The following is an 18,182-nucleotide window of genomic DNA, read 5'->3' on the forward strand; positions in this document are numbered from 1 at the left end:
GCTTGGAGTGAATAATATGTAGTCCCATATATTGCTTTGCCCCGTGGCTGCATCAGTCCTGGGAACTAACTTTGAACTACGTCTGGAAATTATTGAATACATTTTTGAATACTCCTTCGTTGAATTATATGATTCTTCTATGGTATGGATAGTGAAAAGGCAGAATATTTATCCCTATATTTTTGTGTTAATTGAATGCATGGTTTGATGGCTTACAAAGGACATTTTCCACAAATTGGGTTAAAATACTTGTATTAAATATTGAAAAAGCAAAGGCAAAACATGAGTCAAATGTGGTTAAAAGCTAGAATTTGTATCGTTACCACAACAAACTCAATTATATACAAAATAGTGAAGTATATTCAAAAAGATAAAATGATCATGTTTGTTTTTTATATACTGGCCCCTAACAGCTGGCACCAATGTATTTAACATTATTGAAGTATATTTGTTGCTCAAGATAACCCTAGGATCTCTGTATTAATATATTTTTTCTGCAGCACAATGGTTGTAGACAAATACTCTGGGCACTAAATACACACTGGGGGTGTGATTTATCGAACTAAAATGCTGCCACACAAAATACGAGTATTGGCATCTTTTATTTTCTGTCCACCTCTGTATGTAGTAAAGAAACAATAGAAGCAACTTGCATTGAAATTCAGTAGTTGCTCAGTTATAAAATACAGTGCATCTAATAAAAACCATGGCCAAAAAATATAGTAATCTGGATGCCTGCACTGTGACAGCTCTGTTCTTGCTCTTGTCATTCATGATATAGCCTGATATTTTTTCTTTTCTTCAGTGTGCTGTGACCATAGGTGGTAAGCGATGCCTGCAGGAACAGAGGCACTCCGCAACTCCATCTGTTTTTGCAAATGTAAGTACACAAGATCTTATGTACTTAAGCTTACAAACATTATTATTTTTTTTTGAAGTTGATATAAATCATCCCACAGCAGATATTCTGAGATATATGTTCCTCAGTTAAAACCCTTGGTGATCCACAAACCACACATTTAGAAGTGAACAATTATAGCAGTTGCAAAATCAGATGCTTTTTCTCTTTTAGAGGTATGTAACTGATCAGTATCTCTGTTTCCCACAACAGTGACTCACAGCAGATGAAATATATCTAAGTTCTTTTCTCTCTTATGCACGCAGAGTATATTAGGCCTTTGAGATATCACAATATTTACAAGCTCTGTTAAGTGGACCATGCTGCCACATAGTGGAAGTCTGATACACTCTGTCTTCACCAATCCTATTAAGTCACACAAATATAAAGATGAAATAATGGGGTTTGTTCATTTCTGTAATAATTAACAGCACATTTACACTCCTAGCATATCACTGTTGATGTTTACTATTTGATCAAGTATGATGGATGCCTTGTGGTTGCAAATTCAGATTAGCATAATTTCATCACCAAGGGACCCATGAAAAGGTTCAATTATAGAGCAATCTCATTAATACCAGGGCTTGTTAAACTAATAGAAATAGACATCCCAACAGCTCTGATATGTATACATGTGCTTGGAATATAATTAATGGAAAAGTTACCCATACCTGAAACAAGCGTGAGTGATATGACTGCAGGATGTACTAGACCAACTGAGATAAATGCTGTAACAGAATAGAGAATGTTTTGTTAGATTCGCTCGGAGAAAAAAATGTCAGCAAAAATCTAGGCAACCTTTCTTCTAAAACTGTTAACAAAAGATATATGCTTTGTCTTTGAATGATAACTTTTTTTTTTTTTTTTTTTACCATTTGATAAAAAGCTATTGAATGCATGCTGTCTATCGATTTAGTAGCACTAGAAGCAGTACTCCCCCCACCCTTTATTGTTAGCCTCTTGATTTTTAAGCAGCCATTTTTCTAAAACTTAAAATGGGAGAATTACCTCCAAACAAGAACTGTGGTAAGGAAACTTGTAGAAGGCCTACTTATTGTAGCTGTGAATGTGGGTGGGCAGCCAGCTCTTTCTCTGGGGGAGCACAATTCAAATTTTCCAAAAAAGGAGAACAGAAAACTACTGCAACTGTCACCTGTCATTCATGCATGACAGGAAGGAGTTTGAAGTCCAAGCAACAATCTTAACTATTGCAGATTTTCTAGTGACAGACAAACCCTTTCCCTCAGTATCTTCAGTTAAGTGCAATAATACTGAAGCTGTGTGAGATTTTTTTTCAAAGACAATGTTTCTGTGTCAAGACAATTAGAGTTCTTAGAGAATTTTTCATAAAAATTAGTTAGTATAATTATTGTCATGTTACCATTTACTTACAAATACACTTGATTTACACCTTGTTGTATACAGTCTTATCAGGTCAATGAAGGCACAGAGACATTCTACATTGAATGGTTCTCTGCTTTGAACACCTTCCATTACCACTAGAATATTTGACCCTAACCTTGTCTCATTTGAACTGAGGACCTATTCTTCTTTGGCTTTGACAAGTCATAGTATTCTGACCAAGTATTTTATTTTAAATAAATAAATAAATAATCTTTCTGGTGTTAATAATACCTATTGTCTTAGGACAGTTTTGGACTAAAAGCTGTGGCAAGTCTCTTGAGCTCTGAGTTTCTGAAGGCTTTAGTCTGTATGCAGCTCTCTTAATAATTGTATGGACAGAGAGACGTTCATCACTTGCATGACACCCTTCATTAGTAGCTGATTTGGTGATATGTAATAGAAAAGGGTATTAAAATCTTTTTGGAAAAGCTGGATGTAAGTTACTGTCTCTGCCATAGTTTGAAGTTAGAAAAAGCAGTTCCCTCTCCCCATCACTGTTTGATAAGGACATTGCAATTAGCTTGATTGTTATCTTTTGCTCCCATTGCAGGTGATATCCAAATGACCAAGCTTTAATTTGAGAATTGGTGAACTTCTTACTCTGTAAGATCTTGTGTATTCAGGGGAGGTTTGTTCAGAATTCACTAAAGTGTAGATTTGTTAGTTCTATCCAAAAAAGCCCCATGAGCTCTTTCTTATTTGACATAGTTTATACTGCTTAGTAAGGGGTTTAAAAAAAATAAAAATGAAAAGCCACTCTCGATCAAGAATAAGAGTGTCAACACAGTCATGCATCTGAGAAAACTTTCTCTTTCAGGCAAAGTCTTGTAACACAAGAACATTGGCTCTCAATAGAGGAAAAACTTCCAGATTTTGACACAATCCTTTCCATTATTTCTCCAATCCAAATGGCTTTAGTTCAGCCTTTCTTAAAAGCCAAAACTGATGTCTGCTTAAGAGAACCATGACTAAATGTCATTTAGCTTGAACCTTTGTGAAAAGCAGTGTTGGATGGTCATCATAAACACAAGGTTGTGAGCTCTGAGCTCTGCCACTGCTCTTCATGTGACTTGTATAAAGCATTTATTTTCCCTGTCTTCCAGTGATGTTGATGATTCAGATCCTTATGCTGAAGCTCTTGTTTATGATATATAGTAGCTTTAAACTTTCTTTAAAACAAACCAAAAAGGACAAAAAAAAAAAATCTAGATGAATCTAGGAATAAGCACTCTTTAGCACTAGGCAGTAGTTCTCTCTATCCTAGTCTATAGTAGGACTGACTCTTTCCAAGCTGATTTTTTTTCTTTGCTGACTTCACCAACTTTAATTAGCTTTGAATCGTGCATTTTGTATGGTATCTGATGTTCCTATGATCGAGCTCTTAATCAGTTAGTAGTCATAAAAATCATGAATGTCTGCAGGATGTTGTAGAAATGGTAGGCTGCAGCAGAGTATGGAAATAAGTATTGTAAGCACGGACTGCATCTGAGGCAAGAACTTTTTGGCAACTATAACTAGCTCCAGTAAAATGGATCCTGCTCAGAATACAATAACGCTCTAACAATTCATTGTTGAATCCCTTGTTTCCTTTTGAGACCTAATTTTTGCTTAAATTAATTTTTCTGCTGATGTATATATGCTCTGATTCCATCACATGATCTTATTAAGTCTACAATGCTGCATTTTTTATCACTTCTGCTATTTGATTTTCTGCAATTTTAAGCAAAATAACACAATTCCAAAAATACTTGAAAACTGATGAATGACTCATACTGTAGTTCATTGAACACCATAAAATATTCAGTGACTCACAGTCCTAGCATAAACCAAAGGTCCAAAAAAGACCCTATTGTTAACAATACAGAGGTACGAAATCTAAAAACTTCTACTTCTAAATCAGGTATTAGAAGCTATTCCTGCTTTTGTGGTTGTCACTTGTCAATTCCAGCTAATCCCTATGCGGATTTTTAAAACAGTGTAATACAACCTAATAATTTTATAATAAGAAACAGTCTGTTTGCTAGATTAACTTAAATTTGTAATGTTGATTAGTTTAATGCAAGGGTAATGATCTGTAGTGAAGAATATATGACACTGGAACACTGGAAATAGTTTTCAAAGCATAAAGCAGCTGTGTTACATAGTTCACTACTTCGAATTACAATAGCTGTGTAGCTCACTTTCTGAATGATTCAGCTTTTATGTTTTGAACACCAAACAATTTTATTCTCTTGGGCAAACCAATCCCTGTATTGTCCAATGCCAGTGTCTCTGGCTTAATGGATGAAGTAGGAAATGCCGTAGAATATCGTAATCAAGAACTAATAATATTTGAGGAACAAAGTTTGCTCAGGCTGATTTCCCATCTGAAAATGGCAGTCCTCTAGGGATTATGCACACTACTGTCATTTACGTACATGGGTCTCTTGACTAAATTTCTTTATTCCTGATCTGCTTGTCATCTAATATCACATTGTACTAGCATACCTCTGTTGCTGTGAGTAGACCAACATCCATGTAATGATGCCATAACGTAAAGAAAAAACAGTCTCACTTTTGATGACTGTAATTTTCTCTAGAGCACAATGGCCTTTTGAGGTGTGACCATTCCCATACGCAACTTTGATGGATAATGTCCTTTCTGAAATGGCATTATCACACTGCTTAGTAAATGCAGTGACAGTTCAGCTGGGGCTTGGGTGGTGACAACATTTTGTTTGGTCTGAGGTTTTGATAACAGAACAAAGGACACTGAGAATCATGTGGTTTTTTGTACTGCCTTGGGAGCACCTTTGGAGAAGAACAGGTGAATCAATGTACCTTTTTAAGAGGACTGAATGTAATTGGGGTTTGAGGTTTTCATTGGTGGACTGAGTTTCTGTTTAAATGTAGTCTCTGGAGCAGATGGTAGATAAGAGAGTAACTAGGTATCACAGGAAACAGTAGAACTATAATACTGTATTACTGCACCCAGTAGAGTTAGAAATGTCAGTCTAACACTGCGGGCATATTTCTTATGTGTAGATTTATAAAATAAGAAAACAGCAACCCAGCGCAGATGACTTTTAAATGAATCCATAAGCATTGATACATTCCCTGCCAAGGTGCAATATCATTGATCAAAACTGGGGCTCATTGTTATTAAGGTTTCAACAACATTTGTATTAACAAGTCACCTTTGTGTCGTAAAAAGGCAGAGGGTTGATAGGCATTAAAAAAACAGCTGCATCATAGCAAGCAGCCAAGAGCACAATGGGTGTCAATAGGAGGTAAAACTACTCCCGCTGAGACAAGTGAAGAAGAAAAATGAAACAGGAGGATTTGTTCCAGCAGCCCTGTCTAATTGTTTATTCCCTTCTCATTCCATCCTAGTCACTTAAGGGCTACGGCTTCTGTCATGTAAAAACAAAACAAACAAAAAAAACACCAAAGCTTGGGCTGCTCAGGGTTTGTCTCACTGTAAATGAGTGGAATTTGGGTGCTGGGGATCTGTGGGCAAGGTGACGGCACATTACCTTCTCCTGATTAGTTACAAGGCATTTACTTCAGATAAGTGCTGTGTGAGTGTATGACCTCATAAGTGGCCCCAACCAACACTAATAGTCTACTTCAGCAAGGAGATTAGGTTCCACTAATAGTGTCACAGCATGAAATAAGATGCAACATATTAACTGGGGGAGAGGGAGCAGGAGGTGGGAAAGAACTGAGGGGAGGAAAAAAAACTTGGAACAGAAAAGGGCAGCTTAAAGGTGCAAAAGAAGTCAGTTGATAACATAGGATATCTGCAGCTCCTGAATATAAATGTATTTTGCAGGTTTCTTGTGTGGAAATAGACATTTTCAAACAGCATGGATACTGGCTTTCCTTTCCTGGAGTGGTTGCAACTAGCACCCCAGTCTTGGGTATGCTTGTCCAGCGCAGGAAAACCAATGCATGCCTCTGTTGTAGCCAAGCTCCAGTGGTGGTACAGACCTTGCCTACAGCAGCAGGTTTCCAGCAGCTTTCATGGTGCTCCATGGACTTCTTGGTGCCGTAGGCAGCAGTGTTTTACTGGATTCATTATCTCAGTTCTAATAACTTCTAATAGCAGTGGACTAAAATATTTTTACTGGGAAGTTTCATTCAAATGCAAGATTATTTGGACCTTCTCTCCTCAGAGGCATGTCTTTCTTTCTTCAGTGTTATATGGCAAGCTGTAAAAACACAATTTTTTTTTTTCCCCATCATTAGAAGCACAGAAGTTCATGTGCTCCCCTGGAAGAATAAATCAGGCACTTCCTATAATCTGCAGTAAGATCTCTTATAACTATGGGATGCATTCCACAGATAGACCAAACACAGGTGTTGAAGTCAGAAGCTTGCATCCACATGAAATGCACCTGATAAATTATACTATTACTATTATCTTACCCACTTAAGCTGGAAGAACTGGATCCACTTTTAACAAATTGGTTCAAATATTTTTTCTTGGTTCTAGAATTAGTAAAATCTGGCAGCAGAATTGCTGCTCTGTTTTATGGGATTACTAAGTTATTGGAGCTCACAACATTTTTGCAACCACATTTCCTAGTAGGCTGAGGTTGGATAGTTGGTTTGCGTGTATGAAAAATGTTTTCGCCCTTGTCATTTCTGAGATTTTGCCATGTATATCAAATTGAGTCTAGCAAATGAACAAATGGGGAAAAAAATACTGATCTGGTACCAATTCATGTGTAGGTATCCATGCTCAATTTCAAGTCTCTGGTACTATTGTCAGAATCTGCTTTCACATACTAGAAATTGGGCTACAAACTAAAATTTACATGCTCTGTTTGCCAGCTGTCTTATTTTTATATACAAAACAAGTGGGTAAGAAAATACTTGAACTAGACTATGATTTATTAAAAAGACTATGATTTATTAAAAAGAAATCATGAAAAAATTGTAAGGAATTTTTTAACCTATAAAATGCATTTGTGGTTTCACAACCCATGCACAATTTAAAGCCTAGAAATAGTTTAATACACTAACATAAGATAAACTTTTTTTCTGAAAGCTGTCTATTGATTTTTACTGTAATTTACAAACTGATTAAGAACACTCACTCTGGCTTTGAATAATAGGATACTGGACTTCTCTCTATAAGATGTTGCATCTACTCTTGAAGCAATGAGGTGTAACTGTGCGGTTTTGCTGATAATCTGGGTTGAAAACTGAGCATGATCTGTTCTTTCAGAAGTTTGCATATTTCAGGAGGTGAAAAGTAGAAATGGTATTCTGAAACACAGATGCTGACCTATTCCCTTCTCCCAAACATATATACACACACACACACACATATATATATACATAGAGAGAGAGAGAGAAACAAAACTAAGTGTCAACCCATTTAATCACATAACAGGTGTTTTGAAAGAGCAAAGTAAGAGCACTGACTAATTTCAGGGCTGGGTCTGAGTTAGAGCAAATTACCTAATGCATCCCATGCTAACATACATCTCATGAAAATATTCATCTCTTCGGGAATATGAATAGTTTCATCTTTGGTTGGTCTTTGTGTAGAGATCTCACCTCTTGGAGATGATAGCAGTCAGTCAGGCTCCTTATCCTAGAGAATTCACTTTTGTCTGCACAAAAAGTTGTAAAGTCGATTGAAGCTATCAAAATGTTTTCAACAGAAACATTTGTCCTCCTGCAGGATGATGCACCCACTCATTTCACAGAATCACAGAATTTCTAGGTTGGAAAAGACCTCAAGATCATCGAGTCCAACCTCTGACCTAACGCTAACAGTCCCCACTAAACCATATCCCTAAGCTCTACATCTAAACGTCTTTTAAAGACTTCCAGGGATGGTGACTCCACCACCTCCCTGGGCAGCCTGTTCCAGTGTCTAACAACCCTTTCGGTAAAGAAGTTCTTCCTAACATCTAACCTAAAACTCCCCTGGCGCAACTTAAGCCCGTTCCCCCTCGTCCTGTCACCAGGCACGTGGGAGAACAGACCAACCCCCACCTCACTACAGCCTCCTTTAAGGTATCTGTAGAGAGCAATAAGGTCGCCCCTGAGCCTTCTCCTCTCCAGGCTGAACAAGCCCAGCTCCTTCAGCCACTCCTCCCTCTTGATTAACGAACCTCTGGTTGTCTGCAGCCAATACAATGGAGAAGTTTGGTGTATTTAACTGTTGGCTTAATTGTTGCTAATGGAACATAGTACTAGATCGAAAAAAGTAAAGGAGAGGTGGCTAAATCTCCCCCTAATTCCACCTCTATAATTAGGCATTCAATATCCTGTATGTACCTAAGGTTTGGCTCATAAAGCTACAACGAGTGCAGTTTCATGTGTCTATGGCAGCTGTCATCTTGGCTGAGCTGTGCACTTCAATGTGTCTCATAACTAAGCTTGGTAGGATTCACAGGCCTGGCATCCCTGAGGAGCACATGTTGTTAGATGTACTGAGAGGAAAGAAATGAATGGAGGACTTTAGTTTCTTCCCTCCTGTCTCACAATTCATAAAGTGTGACCAAGAAGGAGAATGTACTGAGCTTGGTGATGAAAAGTCTGTTTCTGGGAGGAGCTTTGGATTTTCATGCTGTAGTCCTCCTATCACGGCACTGTATGAACTGACTCTTCAATGTGTGTGTGTGGGGGGGGGGAGCAGGATTGGTTCCTGCAGAAGAACAAGAATCCACTCTGCAGCATGTCAGCTCTGAACACCTCATTCCTGCTCTCCTCTAGCCAGCCTACCTCAACGGGCCACTGACTGCCCTTGGGCTGACGTGTGGAGGCATTGGAGTTTGACACTGCTTGGCAAAGACATGTCTTGGCTTCAGTGTGTGCCATAGAGGGGTTTGTCAGCCTGTAGCTGAGGGCAGTTAGGGTTTTGTGTTCAAAGCCCTGACTTTCAGCCTAGCAGCATTATTTTCTCCTCATAGGTTTTTGATGGTGGTTCTGGATAGGTCAGGATGCCTCTCAAAGTTCTTTGGTAACTTCAATTAAGACGCATTGCAGCCTGAAGTTAATGAATATTGTTGTCTCCACAATTACTGTGCCAGTGCCCATGTACTAGGCTTTTTAACAAGATAGCCATGCATTGCTAGAGCAGAGACTGGGTCCTCGCTTTCACCCATTTGCAGTGTGACTTTGAGCAGCACATTTGAGCTCTGTGGTTCACTGCCTTCTTTGCTAAATTGAGACAATGCTCCACAGTTCCTGTACAACATAAAATTTTATATGAGGCAAATCAACTCATGTTTTATGACATGAAATATAGACAGTTGGCACATTTTCCACATCATTTTCAGAGAGGCATTGCAAGAACAGTGTGAGGAAACTCCTACTGCTATACTTTTTCATCACTTTTGACTCTCTTTGAAGGACTGGAAAAACCCATCTTGCTATGGTTTAAACACTGATTTTGTTGTCTTCTAATTTTCTTCTTGGTAATGCTACTAAACAAGTAAATAGCAAGCAAGAAATCTGCTGTTCTAATTGCTTCGCTAGGTGAGGACAGAAAGCTCTCTACATGCAGTTTGTAAACTTCATGTATTTCCATGATTGTATCCAAATTTTATAAAGTAACAGGACTAGAGCATCATTCCTGCACATACACCACCACTCTTTATTGAAACTCCATTCAATGTATCTGCTGCAGGTTAAGAACTGATCACTGCTCCCAAGACTATTTGAAACACTCTGGCCACTGACCTCAGTTGTTACCACCCTCGTTTCCCAATATGCCACAGATTTGTACTTACACTCTCTCTGGGAGCTCTTGAAGCTGCAGGAGTCTGGACGTGACATTGGCTGTGATCCCAGTGCCCTCACACATGACCCCAATCAGCTTCGCTACAATTCTCATGATACCCACAGGGTTTCCAGATGGAAAGAGAAAAATAAACGTTATCAACACAATCCAAATGGAAAAGGCTTATTTTCCATAGACAGTCTTTACTTTGATGCTGATACACAGAAGTTAATAATTCATCTTTTTGTATCAGAATAGTTCAATTTCTTAGAGCAAGTGAAATATTACAGGCTTACTTTGATTGTCAGTTTCCTTCTTTCCTTTTCAAATAGGAAATAATGCTAAAAGGAATTATCCTTTATTTTTAATGCAACTTGTACTCCTCATCAAAACTAGTAGTCTATGATTTGGTAGGAACTGATCATGAAATCTTAAGCTAACATGTGCCTAATAGCAAATATTAGTTTCAGCTAAGCTAAAATGATAGCTCTATTTAGAACTGACTCCAAGTCATGTAATAGAGAGATTTTCTCCCTAAAAACAGGTAGATGAGGCTATAGAGGCACCTTTTCATACCGTGGAAAAGGATATCTCGTAGTGGTTTTAACTGTTCTGCAACATATTTTCATGTACTTTGAAAACAAAACCCTCTGCAGAGAACAGTTGGCGATGTTCTGCATTTGCATGTGTTCATGAGTTCTCACTCTGCCTTCAGGGTGTAGGTGTGTCTGGACTTATGTTGTAATCGACCATGACTAAGAGAAAGTTTTTGAATGAATCTGTAATAGATAACATCTTTGACTGGTTTCACACAAAATGTAACTAAATCTTAGAGTTCTTAGAGTTTTTGAGGAATTTTGTATTCCATTTTTTAAGTTACATGATCTTTAAAGGCAGAGAATAGAAGTAAAACATTATATTTATTCCTTACAATACAATCTTTGTCCCTTTTGACATGGAAATGTTTATCATTGCAATTCAAATGAAATACACTTTTAAAATAGATATTTGAAATATCCTGAAATGATATCATGAGAGGTGCCTAGATGTTGCTCACCTGCAATCACAAGCTTTTCCAATGTCTTCATCTAATGAAAATATTTGAACAAATTAATTTGTACATACTGAAAAAAGTTATTTTTCCCTCTTTCCTCTAATGAAACACCTAGCTTTTGTGGTAACTTATTAAAAGAACATTGCTTCACATTGAAAAAGTCGGGGAATATAAAACCAATATACCTTCACAGGAATAAGTGAACAGAGTTGAACTTCATTCCTTCACTCTGCAAAAAATGGATCTTTAATGACAGACTGGAAATTTTGGATCCTGATGTACTGCACTGATATCCTCTGCATCTGAGTCTTCTGGGTATTAATGGAATACAAAATTCACCCTGTGTAGAAAATCCACACAAGACCAGCAGGCGTAGAATAGTATATCAGACTTGTGTGTACACCAGCCTGGTCAGTGGCAGGACAGGCTTCTCATCAGCACAAGACCCATCCCTTATTTAATGGAGTCCATTGAGGGATTGATCGATCAGAATACCTTTTCTCTACACCAATTCAGTACTTTCCTCATCTGCTAGCATTACCAAAAAAAAATATATATATATATATATATATATATATATATATATATATATTTCCGAATTAGAAAGTACTATGATAAATTGTTAATCTGCTTAACTACAAATTTTTAATCAGCTGAGCTACAAACATGCTTTGTAAATGCACTAACAGCACCTTCAGAACAAATTTATTTTATAGGTAGTAATTAAAATAAATATTTAATCTCTCATTGCACAAATAGTGTCTGGTTGAGCATAATACAACTGTATTAACCATCTCAAAACCACGATGTCAGTAACTAATCAGCTCGAAAACTAAAGCTACTTTGGCTTCTCTATAAATTATGTAGTAGCAATCTCATTAATATCTTTCCAGCCACTTTTTTTTCCTCCTCACTGTCTTAGTTAAGTCTTAGTAAGTGTTATGGACACAATGAGGAAGTGTCTCTTCAGGACAGAGATGACAGAAGATACAGGTGAAGATTTTCTTTGATTCACTGCTTTCAAAGTTCCATTAGAGATAGCAATTATCGGATCTGTTAAAAGAGCGGAGCTTTTCGAAGGTCACTCAGTTTGTTGTGCTCAATCTTGGTAGAATAAACAAATAGGGTGGTTAGTAAATCAGAAGAAGAAAAAAAAAAAGGCAGCTACACATCTTTGGCACAACCCAGGACCTTTAAATAGAAGTATGTATTCACTTGTATTAAGGCAGAGTCTTGTTGTTTATATCCATTTGTGTCAGATCTGGAAATTTTGGGCTGTTGCTTCATTAACCTAATCTCTGCTAGGGAATCTGTCTTGGTCATATGAAATTTTAGTTCAGTTTAGTTGTGAGTATGTAACATTTACTGAGACAATGCTGAATGCCACCTAGACAGCTTACTGAGTAAATATTTAAGTGCCTGAGTGCACACATAGCTGTGCACATGCGTAATTCATGCATACTAGTCCTCTGTTAAATAAGACTAAGGTTTGAAAGTTTTTGGAATTGGGGTCTGAAATGAACATTTCTTCCTGCTCCTACTCCTCCCAGTCCCTAACTAGTGACCCATGAAATAAGCAATGTGCTGAACTATAGAAAACTTCCATCATTGCCTCACTTTTATTTAATAACAACCAGGTATTTTTACTGCCAGATACATGCTGGGCTTTTGATGACATTTATATGACATACAATGGCCAGTGAGATTAATCACAGATCTGTATTCTTTAAAGATACCCATGAGGATAGGTTCCTGCGCCTGCTTTCAATGTTAAGATGGTTTTCCCAACTGCAACTCACCACACTGCATGTTCTTGCAAACCTTTCACTTTTAACGTATCTGCTTAATAAAAATGCTTTCAGTGACAGTGAAAAATTGGACCTATCATGTGTTACCAGCCCACATTTCCATTGCTACCATCTAGACTTCAGAGATCCACTACACTCAGTGAGAGGCAATGATGCTATTATAGCCTGACAAGGGCATATTGAGATACTTGGCCGCAGATTGCACAAATTCTCATATAATTTTATCTTTTAGAATGGGGCTTGCAGTAGAGATAATTAGAAAACGTTGGCTAACAGGACATAACAGGAATCAGTCTGAGAGTTCAGAGGGAGAGCAGAAATTTTAAGTGACCAAAAGATAAATGTGTATGTTCCCATTAAGGATAAAAGAAACAACAAGTAAATCCACTATGCAAGCTAAGGAGATTACAGCTCAGGTGGTGTTTTCAAAGAGGAAAAAAAAAAATCAATCTTACTCTCAGATGTGGCAACTTTTAATAGCACTGCCAGGGATGTCAGCAATGCTAGCTATTGACTGGATTGTGGTTACGTGGTTCATCTCAAACACTGCAAGTTGTGTACTGTCCTAGCAAAAATCAGCAATTGCAATGGTAAAAGTGGTAGTCCTAATGAATGGACAAGTCCTTTTCTGCACAGCACCCAGCTTAAGTGGGAGCAGTCTGGTCACTCCTGTGGAAAAAAACTGTGACCTTACAGGAAGCACCTCAGGCTCCTCGTATGCGTTCAGTAGTGATGGGCTTAGTGTGTTAAGGTGTCACTGAAGATACCTGCTTGCAGTGCTGGAGCTAAACCCTGGATATAGTCCCTAGGCATCACAGAAGCCACAGTAAGATAAGTGTCTTCTTATCCTACTCCAAAAAAGAGGGTTTTGCTTCACTGCAGTCCAAATTTCAAACATTCAATTTTGGGAAATATTTTGGGAGAATGATTCTTTTGTTTCGTGGCAAAAAGGCATGGGGAAGAGGAAAACCAGAACACCATGAAGTCAATGGCACCCACCACTGATTGCCCATCCTCTGAATTGCTACCACTTTGAGCACATGGTTGGCATGCAGAAGATGCAGATTCAGAATTAAGCAATACAGGGAACTGCAGCTGGATCTCCAAATCCCTAAGCATTTTTTTTTTAAATCACCAGAGAAATCACCAGAGTCTTGGCTATCGTAGCACAAGCCTGACTTGTGCCCCAGGAATCAGAATTTCCATTCTTGGCCAGCAGCAGCTGACAGCCCTGGCTTCCCTCCACAGACCAGGCGCATGGGGGTGGCAGCTGTCCTCTGCCCAGTCCCACCAGCCTGCCCCAGGGTTCAAAAGCTCCATGCCCTGGAATATCTGGTCTCAGGCAAAGTAACCTCTGTAAAACTATATGCAAAGTTTGTGTCCTACGCTCGCTGCGTGGCTTAAATTGTTACATAATCCATGCTAAATTATAATATGGCATCAACGTATTCAGAGCTGTCTTGGCCTTTTGAAATGCAAATTAACAGTCAAGTAATTATTAGGTGCATTTGACCCTGCGTGAGAACAGCCAAATGTTGAGTCTGTTTTTCCAAAGCCAAAGATCTGCTGTGTACATTACGGTTCTGTTTAATAGTGCACACACACTAGTCATATAGCTTCGCCAGGCACCAGTGCTGAGTCAAGTCACTGTAAGGCCATGCTTCCTTTCTCATGGCTCTCTTGCCTTTGAAGTTAAGCTGCAGCAGGCTCAGCTGTGCTCAGCAGGAGGGCCGAAGGTTTGAATATTCAGATTTCATCTCTGTTTATAGAGTGGGCTTTTGAGATGTAGGAATTCTGTTACAATGTCCAGTTTCTTGGGGGGAAGGGTTGCTGAGGTTGTTAATGGGTCCCGAGGAGCTTCAGCCATTATACTAACCTCTGCAGGCCCCTTCTGCTCATGCCAGACATTAATAGCCACATGGATCTAGAAGCATAATAACAGGTACTTTCAACGGACCTTTTTAATTGCGTCTCTGATTCTACTTCTGGTTGTTTCATAGTGGCTGCATGCTGCAGCAGGCAATATTTAGTCTGGTCAATTTAATTGGTGTTGGTATAAAGTTGATAGTGGTGCACTGTGGCTTTCTGCAGTAGCTGACCCAGCCATACACAAAGTCTGCTTGGTTTCCAGAAGGAAAAAAAAAAAAAAAAAAGTATGAAACCTGATAATTTAACATGGAAGACATGAATTTTCTAAACACTGTGCACTTAACCACATGCAATACTCTCCTGTAGATAAATGTATGTCGTAGTACAATTAACGAGTGTCCAGGACAGGAAAGTAGAAGAGTGTCTACCTGCTCTGTACTTTCATTCCAAGCCCAGACAGGCAGAAAAGAGCCGTTACGTTTCTTCCAAATGACCTTCTTCCAAATGTGCAGCTGTAGGTAGGACTAGAATTGAGGCTGCTGCTTCTAATAGAAGTGCCGCAAAGCTGTATGAGAGCAAACTATGCTGCGATAAATGAATGCATCCCTGTCCTGTTTGTCTTACCCCTTTTTCCAATTGCAGAAAAATTAGCAGCCTCCCAGCAGTATATGACAGTGCACATCAGCGTGTACAGGCAGCAGAGAGGCAGGCTTGTCAAGCAGCTTGTTGCCTGTCAACAGAGAACGGCACTTGCTGCAGTGTGGCTGCAGTGGCCCTGGGACTCCCTTCTACTCCTGGCCCCTTTCACAAATCATAGTCCTCTCCACAGTTACTCTTGCCCTTTTCCTTCTCTTCTGGGAATTTGTTTACCATTGTTTATGAAGCACTGATAAGTGAGTGAGAAGGAATGGAAAGATTGAACTGGATGAGCTGTTTTAGCACTGGATAATTCTGGAGTCCGTGCTGCATAATTAAGGGTCAATGTGCCGCTTGTTACTTAAGGTCACTCTTTGTGTTTGAAGTTGCATGTCAGACTTCCCCTGCTCAGGAGGAAATGAAGTGTTACAAATGAGGGAACTGACCAACTCTACCTCTTCCTACACCTCTTGAAACCCATCTACGTTTGGGCACTATCTATTAGAAGATGCTGCGTGGGGTTGCATACAGCTACAGTGTCACACAGAGAAATTGCGTATGTTTGCATAGGTCTGTGCCTGTGTGCTTGTCCCCCTGCCTTTTCTTTACCAGTTTATCCAATACAAAACTAAGCAGCTTAATGGAGAAGCCACAATACAGGTGTCATTTACTGAACCCTCCGGTAACGTGCCTTCTGTCTCTGACAGAGAGGACTCATATTGAGCCAAGTGTGAATCAAAGCACTTGCTATTAAAACCAGCACATTAAAGCAAGATTCCATCAATTTGCTCTTTGGGTTTTGTAATATTCATAAAAATACATTTCTTGTGGCAGCAGAGAGAGCATTGAAAGGAAGGACAACTAACATCCGCATCTTCTCCATGTGATTAGAGTAGTTGCATCAAATACTTTATTATGAAGGCTGGAGAACAAGAAAAGCACATTCAGCGTCATATGTTATGGCACAATCCCTCTCTGGTGGAGCAAACAATGGGACCATTATACAAGCTGACATATTTTTTGTTTCTAATATATTCTGCTTCTTTGTGTCTGTGTGTGCTTAAATAGCAGGCACAGATGTACTGTTTCCAAAGGTCTTTGACTTGTCATGAGAATACTGTCTTTACCAGTAAAATAAATTGATTACTAGTGACAATGTTAACTATTATACAAAGAACACAGCTCTGGTGGCCTTTGTTAGATTTTAAAGAAAAGGTGATTATTTCTTCCTTATGACAGTTTGAAAGGTTTGCCATGTGGATATGGAAAGATTTTACTCATGAATATGCAAAGGTATGGCAACAGGCCGGGTAGCCAGATCTTCAAATTGACCGTTGGCTGTGATTGAGTTAGGAGAAAAAGAAAACATGAGACAAACACAAAATGTACAAAACCAGCATGGGAGGTGGTTGCTAAAATATTCATTTGTGAGAATATTGTGAAATATCAGCTTTGGGGTATAATATTGGATTGATGACATAATTACAGGGAAAATAGTGCCAACTGGGATGATGCACAGTGCATCAAGTTCATGGTAAGGCCACCATATTCTGTAATAATGTTTCTGTCTAGGGATTATTACTTTATTCTGTATTCTTTAGTCCTCTGAGCAGTGACATCAGGAAACTAACCTGTGACACCTCAAGGCAATATACCTTTCTTACCAACAGGATGTGTTGCAATTTTTCTGGGAAGCATTATAGATGCAGGGGGAAAAGAAAACATGCAGGTGTTGCAGTGTATTATATAACAGAAATCAATGGAAAAACAGATTAAAAAAAAAAACACACTTATATAAGAGTTTCAGTTGTTTTTTTCTTTTACGCTGTAGAAAATTATAAAGGCCACTCTTAGAGTCAAAATTATACTGGAATCTTTTATATTACATGTTCTTCTCTGTAATATTTTTTAAAGGTTCTCTTTCTAAAGATCTCATGTAAAAATAAATTGGGATCACTTCCAATCTAATTTAAACTGCTACAAATATTTTGTGTAATGAGATTGGAAACTATCCATTTGCTCCCCTTAGAAAATGTGCTGAGTTCTCCCTTGATTGCAGTTCAGATCATGCTGCTAAACACCAATTTAGAACACAAATCAGGCTCCTTGTTGATTGTAGTTCAATTCATGCTGTTAAATACCAGTTCTCTGATCAGCAAGTTGCTGCTCTGCAGGCTGTGGCCAGGGCCTCCCAAAGCCATGGTTGCATTATTTTCATAGAGGTTGCGTTACTAAAATTAGATCCACCCTATCAAATCATAATTAAGAATATAGCCTTTACTTGATCATCCAGCAAACCTTTTTTTTTTTTTTTTATGTTTTTTAGTGGTGCATCTAATATTAGTGATAGCCATGCATTCCTTCAGAACATGTAATTTACTTTTCTTTCAAATCGTTAACTCTTGATCAAATGGCTGTGACATCACTAATGCGTTTAATCTTCCTCGTAGTTAGAAGAGTGCTTCCTAAATGAACTCTTTCACAGGTTCCTGAACATTTTTTGATTTTCCTTATTGTCCAAAATGCTAGTAGTTTTCACAGTTGGGCTTCAGGTCAGGGTGAGAGAAAGAAAGATAAACTCCTTCCTAAAATCTAGATCCCATGGCAACATCTTGCTGATGAGACACATTTTTTCGGTTCTTGACTATTAAATCCCTCCTGGTGTTGCATAGCCACATCTTCCAAAAAATACGTTATACATGACCAAATGACCGCAGATCAGATATGTTACATCTTCACAGCCTCTTCCACCTTCTGGTAAGACAAGAATTTCTTAATCACAGCATA

General features: G+C 38.5%; 2 long non-coding RNA genes across 4 annotated transcripts in view; one reads left to right on the forward strand and one right to left on the reverse strand.

The window, feature by feature from the left end:
- Positions 1 to 1,983, reverse strand: part of LOC137862172 (uncharacterized) — a 29,452-nt gene extending 27,469 nt beyond the window's left edge. Inside the window, exons 1-2 of the long non-coding RNA XR_011100076.1 lie at positions 1,907 to 1,983; positions 1,570 to 1,626 (exon numbers count right to left, since the gene is read on the reverse strand). This is a non-coding gene — a long non-coding RNA (uncharacterized lncRNA). The remainder of the gene's footprint in view (positions 1 to 1,569; positions 1,627 to 1,906) is intronic.
- Positions 1 to 18,182, forward strand: part of LOC137862171 (uncharacterized) — a 235,464-nt gene that overhangs the window by 168,481 nt on the left and 48,801 nt on the right. For 2 of the 3 annotated variants that reach the window (XR_011100073.1, XR_011100074.1), the window contains one exon: positions 806 to 880. This is a non-coding gene — a long non-coding RNA (uncharacterized lncRNA). Of the gene's footprint in view, positions 1 to 805; positions 881 to 6,116; positions 7,551 to 18,182 lie in introns of those variants that run through there. The other variant, XR_011100075.1, reaches the window with a different exon arrangement.

The sequence above is a fragment of the Anas acuta genome, chromosome 10 (genome assembly GCF_963932015.1).
Source record: "Anas acuta chromosome 10, bAnaAcu1.1, whole genome shotgun sequence".
NCBI lineage: Eukaryota > Metazoa > Chordata > Aves > Anseriformes > Anatidae > Anas > Anas acuta.